This window comes from Calonectris borealis, chromosome 15 (genome assembly GCF_964195595.1).
Source record: "Calonectris borealis chromosome 15, bCalBor7.hap1.2, whole genome shotgun sequence".
Classification (NCBI taxonomy): domain Eukaryota; kingdom Metazoa; phylum Chordata; class Aves; order Procellariiformes; family Procellariidae; genus Calonectris; species Calonectris borealis.
The window spans coordinates 18,351,065-18,363,544 of record NC_134326.1 but is presented as its reverse complement, the minus strand read 5'-3'; positions in this window follow the sequence as shown (position 1 = coordinate 18,363,544).

Sequence of the window (12,480 nt, the reverse complement as noted above, 5' to 3'; positions counted from 1 at the left end):
GCAGCGGCTGGAGCTTTCTGATGGCACATACCTGGCAGGCAGCCCCTTGGGAATCTTTGCCAGCTGGCACAAGTAGAGCAGCCCCTCTCTTGGATTCGGGGATGCAAGGAATATGGTTTCATATATTGGCTTTATCAAAACTCATTGTTATCTCATGGGATCAGTTTTAAAATGGTATCTTAAATGTCGTGACAAAAATCCACAAGAAAGCATTTTTTAATGCTGAATTGCGATTACTCCTGCTATTAGTATCCTGGAAGTACTTTACATCCAACCATTTCCAGTATTAATTCAGAACTATCCTATTGTCTATCCTGTCATAGGGACAATGGATAGGCAATAAATGGGCATTCCACTGGATGAAATAGTGAAATAGATGAACTGTTACCGATTTGTAGTAGTTTAGTATCAACTATATAGCTCTTCAAAATGTGCTTCTTCTGAGTTGGTGGTATTCATTTATTATATAAAATAAAAATACATATTGTATTTTCTTGAGTTTAGTAGAACTGTACCAGTTGGATCATTACTGTGTGAGGAACTGTAGAAATAGGGCAAAAGGCAGCCCTTGCTGAGAAAAGCTCACACTTACCTCAAGACAAGATACAAGGTGGGAACACGATACAACAGAATTTGTGGGCACAAAAAATAGGAACGTAGCAGTAGTGAGAAGAGATGGCTATACAAGTTTATATTTTAAGCAATTCACAGATGTATAAAAATAAAACATTTATATGCCACATATAATACAGCAATAAAAACCCGATGCTTTCAGGCGATGAGTATCCCAGGTCTTGAATTAGCAGGCGTGTGGCATAGAGGTGTTTCACTTCTGATGGTGCATGATCAAGTCACAGCCAGGAGATACCAGAGCCAGAACTTCCTGCTGTGTGTCACATAATATTTATAACAATAGGGATGGTAACAACATCTGCTGGGTACAATGGCACCAATTAAATATCACACTGGGAAGGTAAGATAGTGAGGGATTCTGTTAGACATAAACAACTCCAACTCATCAGGATTAATTACCATGTGACTAATTGTTGAATATTTTGGTAGTTCCTGTCTCCAAACTCTGTAATTGTAATGTCTAAGGCTAGTGGCTGTTCCTGTATGCGTCATGTTTTCTTCTATATCTGGCACTTCTTGCGGTATCTAATCATTGTCTTGTTTTGGATGATGCTCCACGATAACCTGTGATTAATCATATCTGGCACCTTCGCTAAATTCTGATGTGTGATGCCTGGTATGTTATATATGCAGCAGAGTTTGGCCTCAATATTTGAATTTTGATGTCTGGCATCTCACTTTTAATGGAGAAAGTCAGACAGAAGAATTTCCTATTTTAGGATTAACTAAGAAGTTTTCTTGAAAATACAAAATAGCTAAGAACAGCTATTTATAATAATCCATGCTTTATAATAAATTCCTGTCTGCTGATCCCTTTTTTACCTCAGTATCACTTAAAATCTGGGAGTAAATTACACACTGATAGCAGTATCTGCACTCTACTTAATAACATTTGCTGCTTCTAGCACCTGTGCAATTCTCCTAATGTTAATGCAGAACGACAGTTTCCTAAATTGGCCCGTACAGCAAGCTTTCTGATAAATGCCAGATTACTCCATGGAGTGTATGGGCTTTTCCTTACACAGAGGCTGTAAAGATGTACCGTTTATTAGAACAATCCACTTAAAATCCTTCCACCTGAGGAGTTTGAAAGTGTTCTTGTGAGTTCAAAGCCCGCAGGTTCCTACAGCCTGAAATCTCTGTTTCACAGCTGTTCTTTCATTCAGAGGTATTTCACCACGGGGCTGACGAGCACACCAGAGGATGCGACTCTGAGACTCTCCGGACTAAATGTGCAGAGTCATTGCACAGCGCTGGCTTCGCTGGCGGGGGGACGGTTCCAGGGAGCTGCTGCTGCTCAATGAACTGGCTGTGCCCATAAATCCTGCCTTTGCACATTAGGTTGCTATTTAAAGTTGCAGTGTCATTAACCTATTTCTAAATATGCTGGGCAGGGAAATTACTTTCCAAAATGTGCCCCTCTAGGCAGGAAAGGGAGGAGGTATGCAGACAACGCAGGAGAAAAAACGGGGAAAGTACTGAAGGTTCAGTGACACCAACACTGACCTGCCTGGTGTCAGCTCCTCAGAGACCTTTCTCACTATGCTTCCACCCCCCAGCACTTTTCTGTGCAAACATATTGCTTATGAAACAAGGTTGTCACGCTATTTGTTAAGGGTATGTATGTGAAACTGGAAAAATGTTGTCAGAGCTTTCTTTCCATGGCTTAGGAAGAACTGAGTCCATGAATAAATGGTTAAAACTTCATTGCCAAGACTGCTGGCTGCTAGTGCCAGTTACCCAAAACTCTGATCAGTCTTCCAAAATGACAAGCAATTAAGTAGCTGACAGTGCTGATGCTGGACAGTAATAATGATAAACTGGGAGCACTAGAGATGGTGTCACCTGGCGTTTTTTGAATGTGCATTTTACTTTTTTCCCTTAGCTTTCTTGCAGAACATATCCAAAGAGAAATCAGTCACATCATGTATTCCGTACTGAAAAAAATTACAAATGAAAACACAATTCAAATTCGACATAGAAGCAATAATAATAAGAATTAAAAAAAAAAAAAACACCCAACCAAACAAAAAACCCACAACCAAAACAAACAAGCCACACTGGCTTCCGAATTCCTGGATGTAGAGCTGTTAGAGAGCATCAGAGAAAACTAAAAGTGAGGGACAGAACACAGAAGGGCCTTATTCAGGGAAAACTGTAGGCTGGAAAAAAATCTCAGTGATAAGGAATACAGTCAATAGATTTGAATCACTCCCTGTCTAGGATTTCCTGCCTCCGCGCGGTTGTACCTTCAAGTAAACTTGTACTGCAAGTTTACCCATGGTAGTACATTAAGGTAACATAGAGTTGGCCAGGTTGCTTTGCTTCTCTGCAGAGGAAACAAGCTCACATGAAATTCTGTGTTACTACTTTTGGGTACACAAACCAATTCTTTAAAATTTGGCTCAGGTATTTCTAAATAGCACTACAGTTGCAATATGAACACAATCTAAGATACCAGGAAGTCTTTTGTTCTGTTTTCTGCATTTCCTAATTCAGAACAAAAAGTAAAAACTTTGACACTTCCTATGAAATGTCTGAAAGAAATGAAGCGCTCTTACCAAAACACGTTTTATTTCTCTAATTAAAGTTTCTCCTAATGTGATGCTTTTGCCAGGGCATCTGGAGTTTAAATTTCCAGATAATAACCTAATTCTTCCCAAGAAACAATGCCACACCTGTAGTACAGCTCCAGACTGAAATCCAAGAGCAGGGCAGGGTGTCTGGGGCGGCAGAGCTTTATGTCGGGACCTGATAGAAAGTGGTTTACCAGAAAGTCTGGATTGGTGCTGGGCTGCTGCGCGTTTCGGCTGGGTCTGAATCCACCTGGGGTTACTGAATCAAATATTTAAAAAATGCAAAGGAGGGTTTTCTCAAAGCTTTTCTACCTTTTCCAAACACTGGTTGGCCTAAGGGAAGATACTGTCTTTACCTACAGAGCTTTCCTTAAAAAACAGCCAACCTGAAATGAAGAAAATCCCAATTTTTCTCTTCATCACAAAAGCAAAACCAGAACAGCCAAGTGAAACGAGCACTCGCTGCAGTGAACCCCGAGCATGAACATGGTACCCTGCGGGTCCCTTACACGTGGTATAAAGAGCAAAACTCCTATTTCCCACCAGAGTGTTGCCTGTACGCTGCATTTATATGATGGTTTTCTCGCGTTGTGCCGTCTGGTGGATTTCAGTGAACCGGCCTCATCACAGCATGTTTTAGCACGTGAGGGTAGGGAACTCCAGGTGAGATCCCATCTGTTGTGATATTTCAGATGACTTGCTTGTGAGAAGCAGAAATATGGGAACTCCTTCCTAGGCATAAAATAAAGCAACACAAGCTCAAAATCTTTCCGTTATGCCTCTCTGTCCCATAACTTCCCAAGCAAGATGGGTTCCCTCATTCCCTCTTCTGTACATTTTCCTTGCAGTGTAAATTGCTGAACATATTATTACATGATATTTGCATCCTCTTATAGCAGAGTCACAAAAAGTATTTGTTTCAACTACTTAACAAGTAATGGAAGACCTGGCAAAAATAAAAGTATTTATAATATATATAAGTTTAATACCAGTATGGATGTAGGTCTGTTCTAGTAAAATCGATGCAGATACTCAATATTTGTATCAGTAACTAAGAGCAGACTCTGGCTCTATGTATTAGAATTCCAGGCTTGCATAATAGCAGACTCCTTTGGTATCCACTATATAAACAGACAGTTAGAGGATAGTACAGAAAGCTGAAAGAAAAAAGATAGAAATGCCAGTTTGAACCGTTACTGAGCGTTCACATGAAGGAAGCTCCTTGAGCCTCAAATCTGATTAGCCTTCATTACGTCAGCTGTTGTAAAAAGACATTGAAAGGGATAATGCACCCCAAAAATCTGTAATCTACATGGATGCTCAACCACAGTTCCCATTGAAATAAAAAGTAAAAAATAGGCTTTATTATTAGAATGCATTTAAATGAACTTAATTTATGATCTGTGAAGTTGAGATGAACACCCCTTTTCGAGGGGGGGGTAGCATTGGTGTGGCGTTGCTATGGGACTGTGGCGTTGTGATTCTGACTGTACCGTCAGGGAGTGCCTGCTGGGAGGCTGTTCCCTGCTCCAGCCTAGAAAACTCTGCCCTATTTTTAGATCCTCAGCTCTCATTTCAGCGAATGCTAAGTATCTCTGTGTGTCAACAGATCCCAAATGTCTCCCAATGGAGTGTAAAGCATGTCGACGTAGTGGGGACGTCATTTGCGTGTGCGGTTTGTGGAAGCTTACATCATTAAATATGTCACTGGAATGTATTAAATTGATTTAGAACAAATTCAGGTGTTTTTCTTTCCTGGGCAGACAGCCAGCAGACCGTAGCGTACAAAGGAGCCTCAGCGGCAGGCTGACGGCCGGCTGCGGGACGGTGGAGCCGTGATGCCTGGCTTGCGGTCCGAACCCGGACGGGACGAGAGGGGAAGGCTGTCACCAGCACCAAACGTGTGTGCGCATCACAGAAACTGCTGGAACTTTTAGGAGGTTTGGGGATAGTCTGGATGGAAAAAATAGGGCTGAGCTTTCATCCAGTACCCAGCCACAGCCCTTCGCCTTCCGAGGTGGGCTCATGGGGCTGAACTCCTGCAGCTGTAAACAGCAGGAGTACAGGGGCCACGGGGAAGGGCAGGACGAGGAGTGACTGTAGCCTCGATCCTCAGCCTTTTAGGACTTGTATGATTTGGGATTACAGAGTTCAATGTTACCCCCTGGGTACCGCTGCTGCTTCCAGTTATCGTGGGAACCATTTCACAGAATCCCATCTATACACTTACACTGATTCATCTTTAAAGCTCTCTGTTTTCTTCCTCCCAGCTCTCTTTACCAGGCTTTCCAAAGCTTGATTGCTCCAATTGCTCCAGGATCCCCCTAATTTCTGAATTAATTTATTAGTAATCAGTTTAACCATTTGTTCATGTCAGCTGTTCTTCAGTTTAAGTACTTATTCCCATCCCCGCTGTGTTTACAAGCAGCGATTGTATCCCTTTTTGTATTCATTTCACTCATACGAGGGCAATCTCCATCCGTAATACCGACTGTCCATTCCCCTGACCATCGCCGTGTCCCTTCTGGGGGTCTCCTCAATGCTTTTGAATGTGCGTGACAGGAATTAAGCGTAGTATTATTTCACCTACAAATGGCATTAGCACTTTCCTGTCTCGGCTGGAGATACCTCATGCATCTTAAGATACTTTCTTCTTCATGTTTGCATGATACTTTCCACCCACAGCCATCCTCCGATCAGCCAGGTTACATGCAAGTCCTCCGCTATTATTTCCTAGTGATGAGCTTCCAGTTTTTAACAGATTTTTTTGCTCTTAGTTCATGTGTGCGTGACCTTAATCGTTGTACCATTGAATTTCATGCCAGTCTTACTACTCCAGTCATCGGCATCATGCAGTTTTTCATTGATAATGCCTCCTGATTTTATATCACATCAAAAAACTTAATCACAATTTTAAAATTTCTCTCCTAAAGTAGTACTTTACAAGTACACTTGCATGTAGCACTGATCATATCTTTTTCTTTAACATATTCACTGTTTCATATTTTGAAATCATGTGGCACCATCTTTACTTTATCAATATGTTAAAAATACTTTCTGCTGGACTTGCAGCTCAGTTCAGTGCCTCCAGAATTCAGTGGGGAGGCTATGGGGAGGCCATAATTACAACCTGTCCGAATAAAGCCTCTCGCATTTTGCTGCCACATTTCATGGACCAACACGCTGAGAAGTATCTTACATTTTTAAAATCCGTTCATGCGAGCAGGCTGCCCCAAGGCACTGATTTCCAGTGTTAGGGAGTATATGCGATACTATGAACTACCCGTAATTATACAATTATGATATATGCGTTATACACAACATCCAGGAGCAAATAATTGTTTCTGGAAACATTTGTACATTCTTTAGACTTACATGTTTGTGGCTGTAGTGCCCATCACTTTCCAATATTGTTTTTCTTGTATCCATTGTTCCTCCTTTTTTCTATTTGCTTTTGTTATGTTTCTTTGGTAAATTTTCAGTTGGTCGTTTTGGGTTTTGTGTTGTGGGCGGTTATCCAGCTCTGATACTTCAGTAGCTGTGATGCCTTAGTTTGTAAACATGTGAAATCTAATTATCTTTTAGGCTTGATGGAAAACTATGGAGACCAGAATAAGAGGGAAATTTATCTTTTCAACATTTATTTCACTGCAAATTCTTGAGATAACTGCACTGGTGAAAACGGCTCCCGAGTAACCTTCCGTAGCACAGCGAGGTAGGATTTTCTGAGAACTGTGTTATATGGGGTATGATTCATATCAGAGTGCGGGGCAACACGATACTCCAGATAACCCTCAGCTGAGGAGATTGCAAAGCCCATTTCTATTTGAATATCCCAGAATAGCACTATGAACCATATGTTAGATGCCATGCAATGACTATTTACAGCAGCCCGAAGAATAGCCTGTGACAGATATCAGCTAGGACTTATTTTAAGCCCATATTCATTTTCATGTTTGGCTGGCATTAATGAATTGCAAGACATGCCACTGTAAACAGAGTCTGAAGACACTGGGCGTACACTGAGATACACCGTAGTGGCAGATTTGCAGCACGTAAAGCGCTTCCACTGAAATCATACATCTATTTCGCATACAGATAATAGAAAAAGGAGGATTCTTAATCTGCCAGGCATGGATTTATCTGTGAAGTTTCCAAGAGGAATAAGTTTTGGGAAAGTCTTGTGGCTGCAGACAGAGGTCAGGACTAAGGCACAGATCAAGTAAACCACTGAATGAAAGCACGATGAGGAAACTTTGAAGAACAGACAAAATCACCCACAGCATAGAAATTAACAGAGATGTATCAGCCTTCTTCCCATTTTTTTTATATCCATGGTTTTTGAGGATTGGATATTCATAATGCTTGTTGCTACAGAAGACCTGTTTGCAGCTCAAAGCAGTGAAATGGTATCAAGTATATCAACAGCAAATTATTCCTTCTTTAAAAAATAGCCATGAGTTTTAGGCCATGTTATCATTACATTTTGAATATACATTCTCTGACTCATGTTTTCTTATATATAGCAGTAGTTGATCAAATATATGACTGAATTCTGAAAGTCTTCAGCATATGATGCGATTATGAAACTTTAATGCTTTTGCTGTTTTGTTTACATTATCTTTTGAGACATTTTGTTCTTAGAATAGTTACCATCTATTTTAAAAGAGACAAGCTGCATCTTCAACAGCCCTTTTTTGATGATTCTTCGTCTGGGTTTTTCTCCTTAATTGAAAATAAAGTTACTGATTATTGTGATAACAAAAGAGAAAAAAAAAGTATTCAGCTATTTATCACTTTACTGATAAGCAACTAAGCAGCAACATACACAATACATTCCAAATGACAAACACAGTATGTTCAAATAAGGAATATTTCTGTCTCATAGGGATTCACAGATTATGTATTTAAGTGCATAAGAAAAAGACAAGTTACTTGCTCAGAAGAAGACAAAGCCTGCCTTGATGTAAGAAATGAAATTACTTCCTTAAATTAATGTGGCAAGGTGCTATGCTGCCTCATAGTTGAATTTTGCTTTCCTGTTTCTTAATGTACTGAGACATTTCTTCTAGTCATACATCTCCGTTAAAAGCAAATTTATCAGTGCTGTAAACCCAATTTGAAAATGTGCTAGAAAGCTTGTGAAAGCAATGACAAACATGCAGATCTCTCCCCATAATTTCCAGCCTGTGAGGGTGATTTATTCTTGATTTTCATGGTCCAGGTTTTCTGGAATAATAAGATCCTGTGACAGAGTTCTAAAAATATAATATAATAAATACCTCTATTAATTAAAAGCTGGAAACCACTGAACTTAAAATTCACAAGTTCTTGGCAATTCCAGACCAGTAGTAACTCAATATCAAAAGCTAATGGACAGTTGAACACAGAAGGGCTTAAACAACATAATGACTTCAGTGCACACCGGAGCAGAGGACCTATCTATGGGACACCACGAAACAAACCCCAGCTTTGAAGTTAATTGGAACAAATCTAGGCATGCTTCCTAAGCATCCGCAGAGAATCGCAGCAAAGATTTCTGCCTCTGTATTGGATCTAAGGGTTTGTATCCGTTTGCCAGTCGAGGGAAGGTGGAGCAGCAGAGTCAATGGGACAAACTCACCCCCGACCGAACACTACAGTGCTGTGGGTGGAGGGTATATAAAAGGTAACTAAACTTGTGCCTATTCTTTCTTTAGTGCCTTACCATTGTAGTGGGGAATGGACAGAAATGCAGTTGAAGAATGTGCTTTCAGATCAGGCTGCCCATTATTCCAGACATTTTTTCTTCCCACTCTTTGTTTCTCCTTTTTTTTCCTCTCACTTTTCACATCTTCTCCTTCCTTCTCTATGCATTTTACTCACCACATTGGCATAGGCTGGCTTAATTTCCCAGCTTATTTTCCATGCTAACATAAGCAATAAAGAAATTAAGACTTAACCTTTTGAGAATCTTTGTCTTTAGATTGCTCCTCCGAGGGTAATTGTCACTCTAACAGCAATTGTTTCAGGCTGTTAAAAATTTAGCAGACAACAAACATTGGTTTATATTGAACTCCCTTCTGGAAAGATCACTGCCACACAGAAGGCTAGAAATGTTGCCCAAGGTCTGATCTCTGCGGGCATATCTATATTGGCAATTGGATTCAGATAAGACAAAGGTGCTTCTGTGATTCCAATTCCCTTCCAAATGCAAAGCTTGTCAACTATGTATAGCTGGTTGGACACACAACCTTGATCCCCCATGGGGAAGGTGAACCATACGGGAGCAGAAGAGAGAACGTTGCTCACCGTGCTCCCCAGGCTGCAAGGCTCGGAGCTGAGGAAGGCACCTGGACCGTTGGTGAGCTCGCTCACAGCACCGTTCCCGAAAACATCGACCGGCACAGCTTCTTTCAAGCTCAGGGTGGGAAGCTGCTTCACCATACTGACACGCCAAGAAGGGGGCACTCACCAAATTAAGTATAAATGCCTTGGTACTGGGTGACATGCGCAGTTGTCTGTAGGATTCTCAGTGCCTGTAGCAATGACTATGTTTTTAGAACATGTTGAAAGTGAAAAATCTATGGCAAAAGGAACAGCCAGTCTGGATTCAAACAGGATTCATCAGAAGTTATGGGGGGGGGAAATATCAAAAAAGCATGTATAGAATAAAAAAAAGCATATAGAGAATCAGCTACTTATCATGCCTTCAAAAGTCAAGCACTGTCAAACTCATAGGTAAAATTCAGTACATTGTGTTACCCCAACTGGTACTTTGCTGTTTCATTTTACAGTCGCTCGCTCTACTGCAAATCAGTCTTGATCAGGGAAGAAATGATAAAGCCTTATTAAAGAATATATATTACATGAGTTCAGGATAAGCTATGTGTCTTTCAGCTGTCATAAAATTCTAATTATTTCCTAGGAATATTTATTACAGTCTTTTCATGTTTTGTACACTAGAAGTCTCACTTTTTACAAGAAAAACATTCAGAAATTAGAGGAGAGTGGAGAGAATCATGGAATCTCTTCCACTTCAGACGACTACATAACGACACCTCAGGCTTTGTGTTATTTATTTTTCCCCCAGCCGGGGGGGTCGCATGTGCTGATCAGACCAGTCTGTTTGGGTTGGCGGGGCCCCTCTCTCCCTTCTCCCTCCCGTCCCCACGGGCAGCATCCCTGGCGAGGTCCCAGGACCGTGTCCTAGCCCAGGGTCAGCAGCCACGTGCGGCAGGCAGCGGGTGGGAGCCCGTCGGGGCTCCAGGCACTCCGAGACAGATCCCCTCTGACGCCAGTCTCTGTTCCCCGGCCCCTCCGCTGGCAGGGTCCCTCCTTTTGAAAATGAAAATGAAAAAAAAAAAAAAGAGGAAACTTGGGTGATGTTCTTTCTTGCTGTTCATTCTGCCGCGGGTACGTGTTGTACAATATTGTCCATGGGGAGCAGCAGGCTGGTTTCCTTCCTTGGCACCTCGCTCTACGCTCAAGGACGTCCGAGGTTAAATACTTCATTATTATTCTGTCATTAGCACCATGATGCAATTCCCAGCCCACCGACAGCTGCCAGAGCGGCGTCACTCAGCGCGCTGCCAGGAATCGCAAACGCGCGGGGCTGAGGCTACTCAACAGCCTCTGGGGCAAGAGTCCTTCCTGCTTTAAATATTGAATTTCTCTGCCATGTGCTTTCTGTATCATTAAAACAAGGAGCAGTGATGTAAATATAGGGCTGGGAATTTGGAAATGTACCGTTTATAACACATTACATTGCCGTATTTTAGGCAAGATTTATCTCAGAATTAAAAGCATTCCCAAACATTAAGTTTCACAAAATCCATGAATGTAAGATAAGTATCAGAATTATGCTTCTGTTAGGATGAAGCAGCCAATCCCCTCGGCAGAACTCTCCCTTACCCCCTCGCTGCTGGGAGGAGCAGCACCGCTGTTGGGGTCCCAGCAGAGCAGTCGGTCCCTCGCCCCATCCACCCCGAACATGCTCCCACCACCACTGGGGCTATGGAATGTGCTGGAGCTTTTAGGGAGGTTGTTTTTTTTTTTTTTTTATTTTAGCTTTATAGGGATTCCTGATCCCTAAAAAGGACTCTTCTCCAGCACGCTCACAAAGCACTTGGTGGCCAAACGCTTCCCTGGATGTAGCTATACAAATACATACTGCAGTGATAGTGGCCCAAGCCCTGAAGACAGATACACTAATATTAAAATTTTATGTGTTGATTAGAGACCAACTGTTCGGTAAATCCTACTGGATATAAAGCAACCATATGCTAAATTTCATTGGTAGCATAGCTGGAACCAAACTGTCTTTTAACCACATTCTCAAACTATGAAACTGTGAACCCAGCCTTGGATTTTCTTCTGTAATTCAGAAACAATCAGAACACGGGTTGGGTCACTCGGCCCAGTCATGTCTGACCCACGGAGTTCTCCTGTGTTTTACCTGGGAATTCCCACATGGAGAAAGGTTTCATGAGTATTAAATAGTTCTCTGTGTGCATACGTATGGTTCAGTCGTGGTGTTTTTATTCGTGCACCTTCTGCTTGGTGTTGCAGAGGAGGTCTAGGAAAAAACAGCAAATGAAGTTTACCTCTTTATTGCTGTAAAAGTTGTAATGAGATGTGCAATGAGATACAGATATGAATGACATACAGACGCTATCAATATACCCTTTACGAAACATCATCAACAAGGCTTCAATTAATTTTTTTTGGTCCTCGAGGTGGTTAAAATAGAAAAAGATGAAAGAGATTTCATTGTAATTTTGGGAGCGTCAAGGTAGAATCACCAGTGTGGTCCTTTTGAATTGATATGACACAAAATGACAATATCCTAACAGCAAATGTAACCGCTCAGGAGGTGTTTAGGTCCTTTTCTGCAAAACCTGTGTTTCCAGACATTGTGAATTTTTGTTTTTTTTTAAAATCTCACGGCATGCTCTTTTCCTTCAAACCCCATTTGTAACACTCAGGTGATTACATCATAGGGAAAAACAATAAATAAATGGACTTTCTATTTGCACTGAAAGCCACGGACGCCGCCTTAAAGCCTCAAACCCAAAAGGAAACAATAACACAAAGACCTCTGCAGTGCTGCCAAGTTCTGACTTTATCGCATTTTTCTCCAATTCTTCTAAGATTATGCAAGAAAAACAACTTTTCGCCAAGGAAAAGGGGCGGGCACAACCTCCCGCTGCGGGGCGTGGCCACCACTAACCCCGCCCCCCCGTGCGCTCCCGCGCCTGCGCGCCAGCGCCAGGCGACAGTCTCGCGAGAG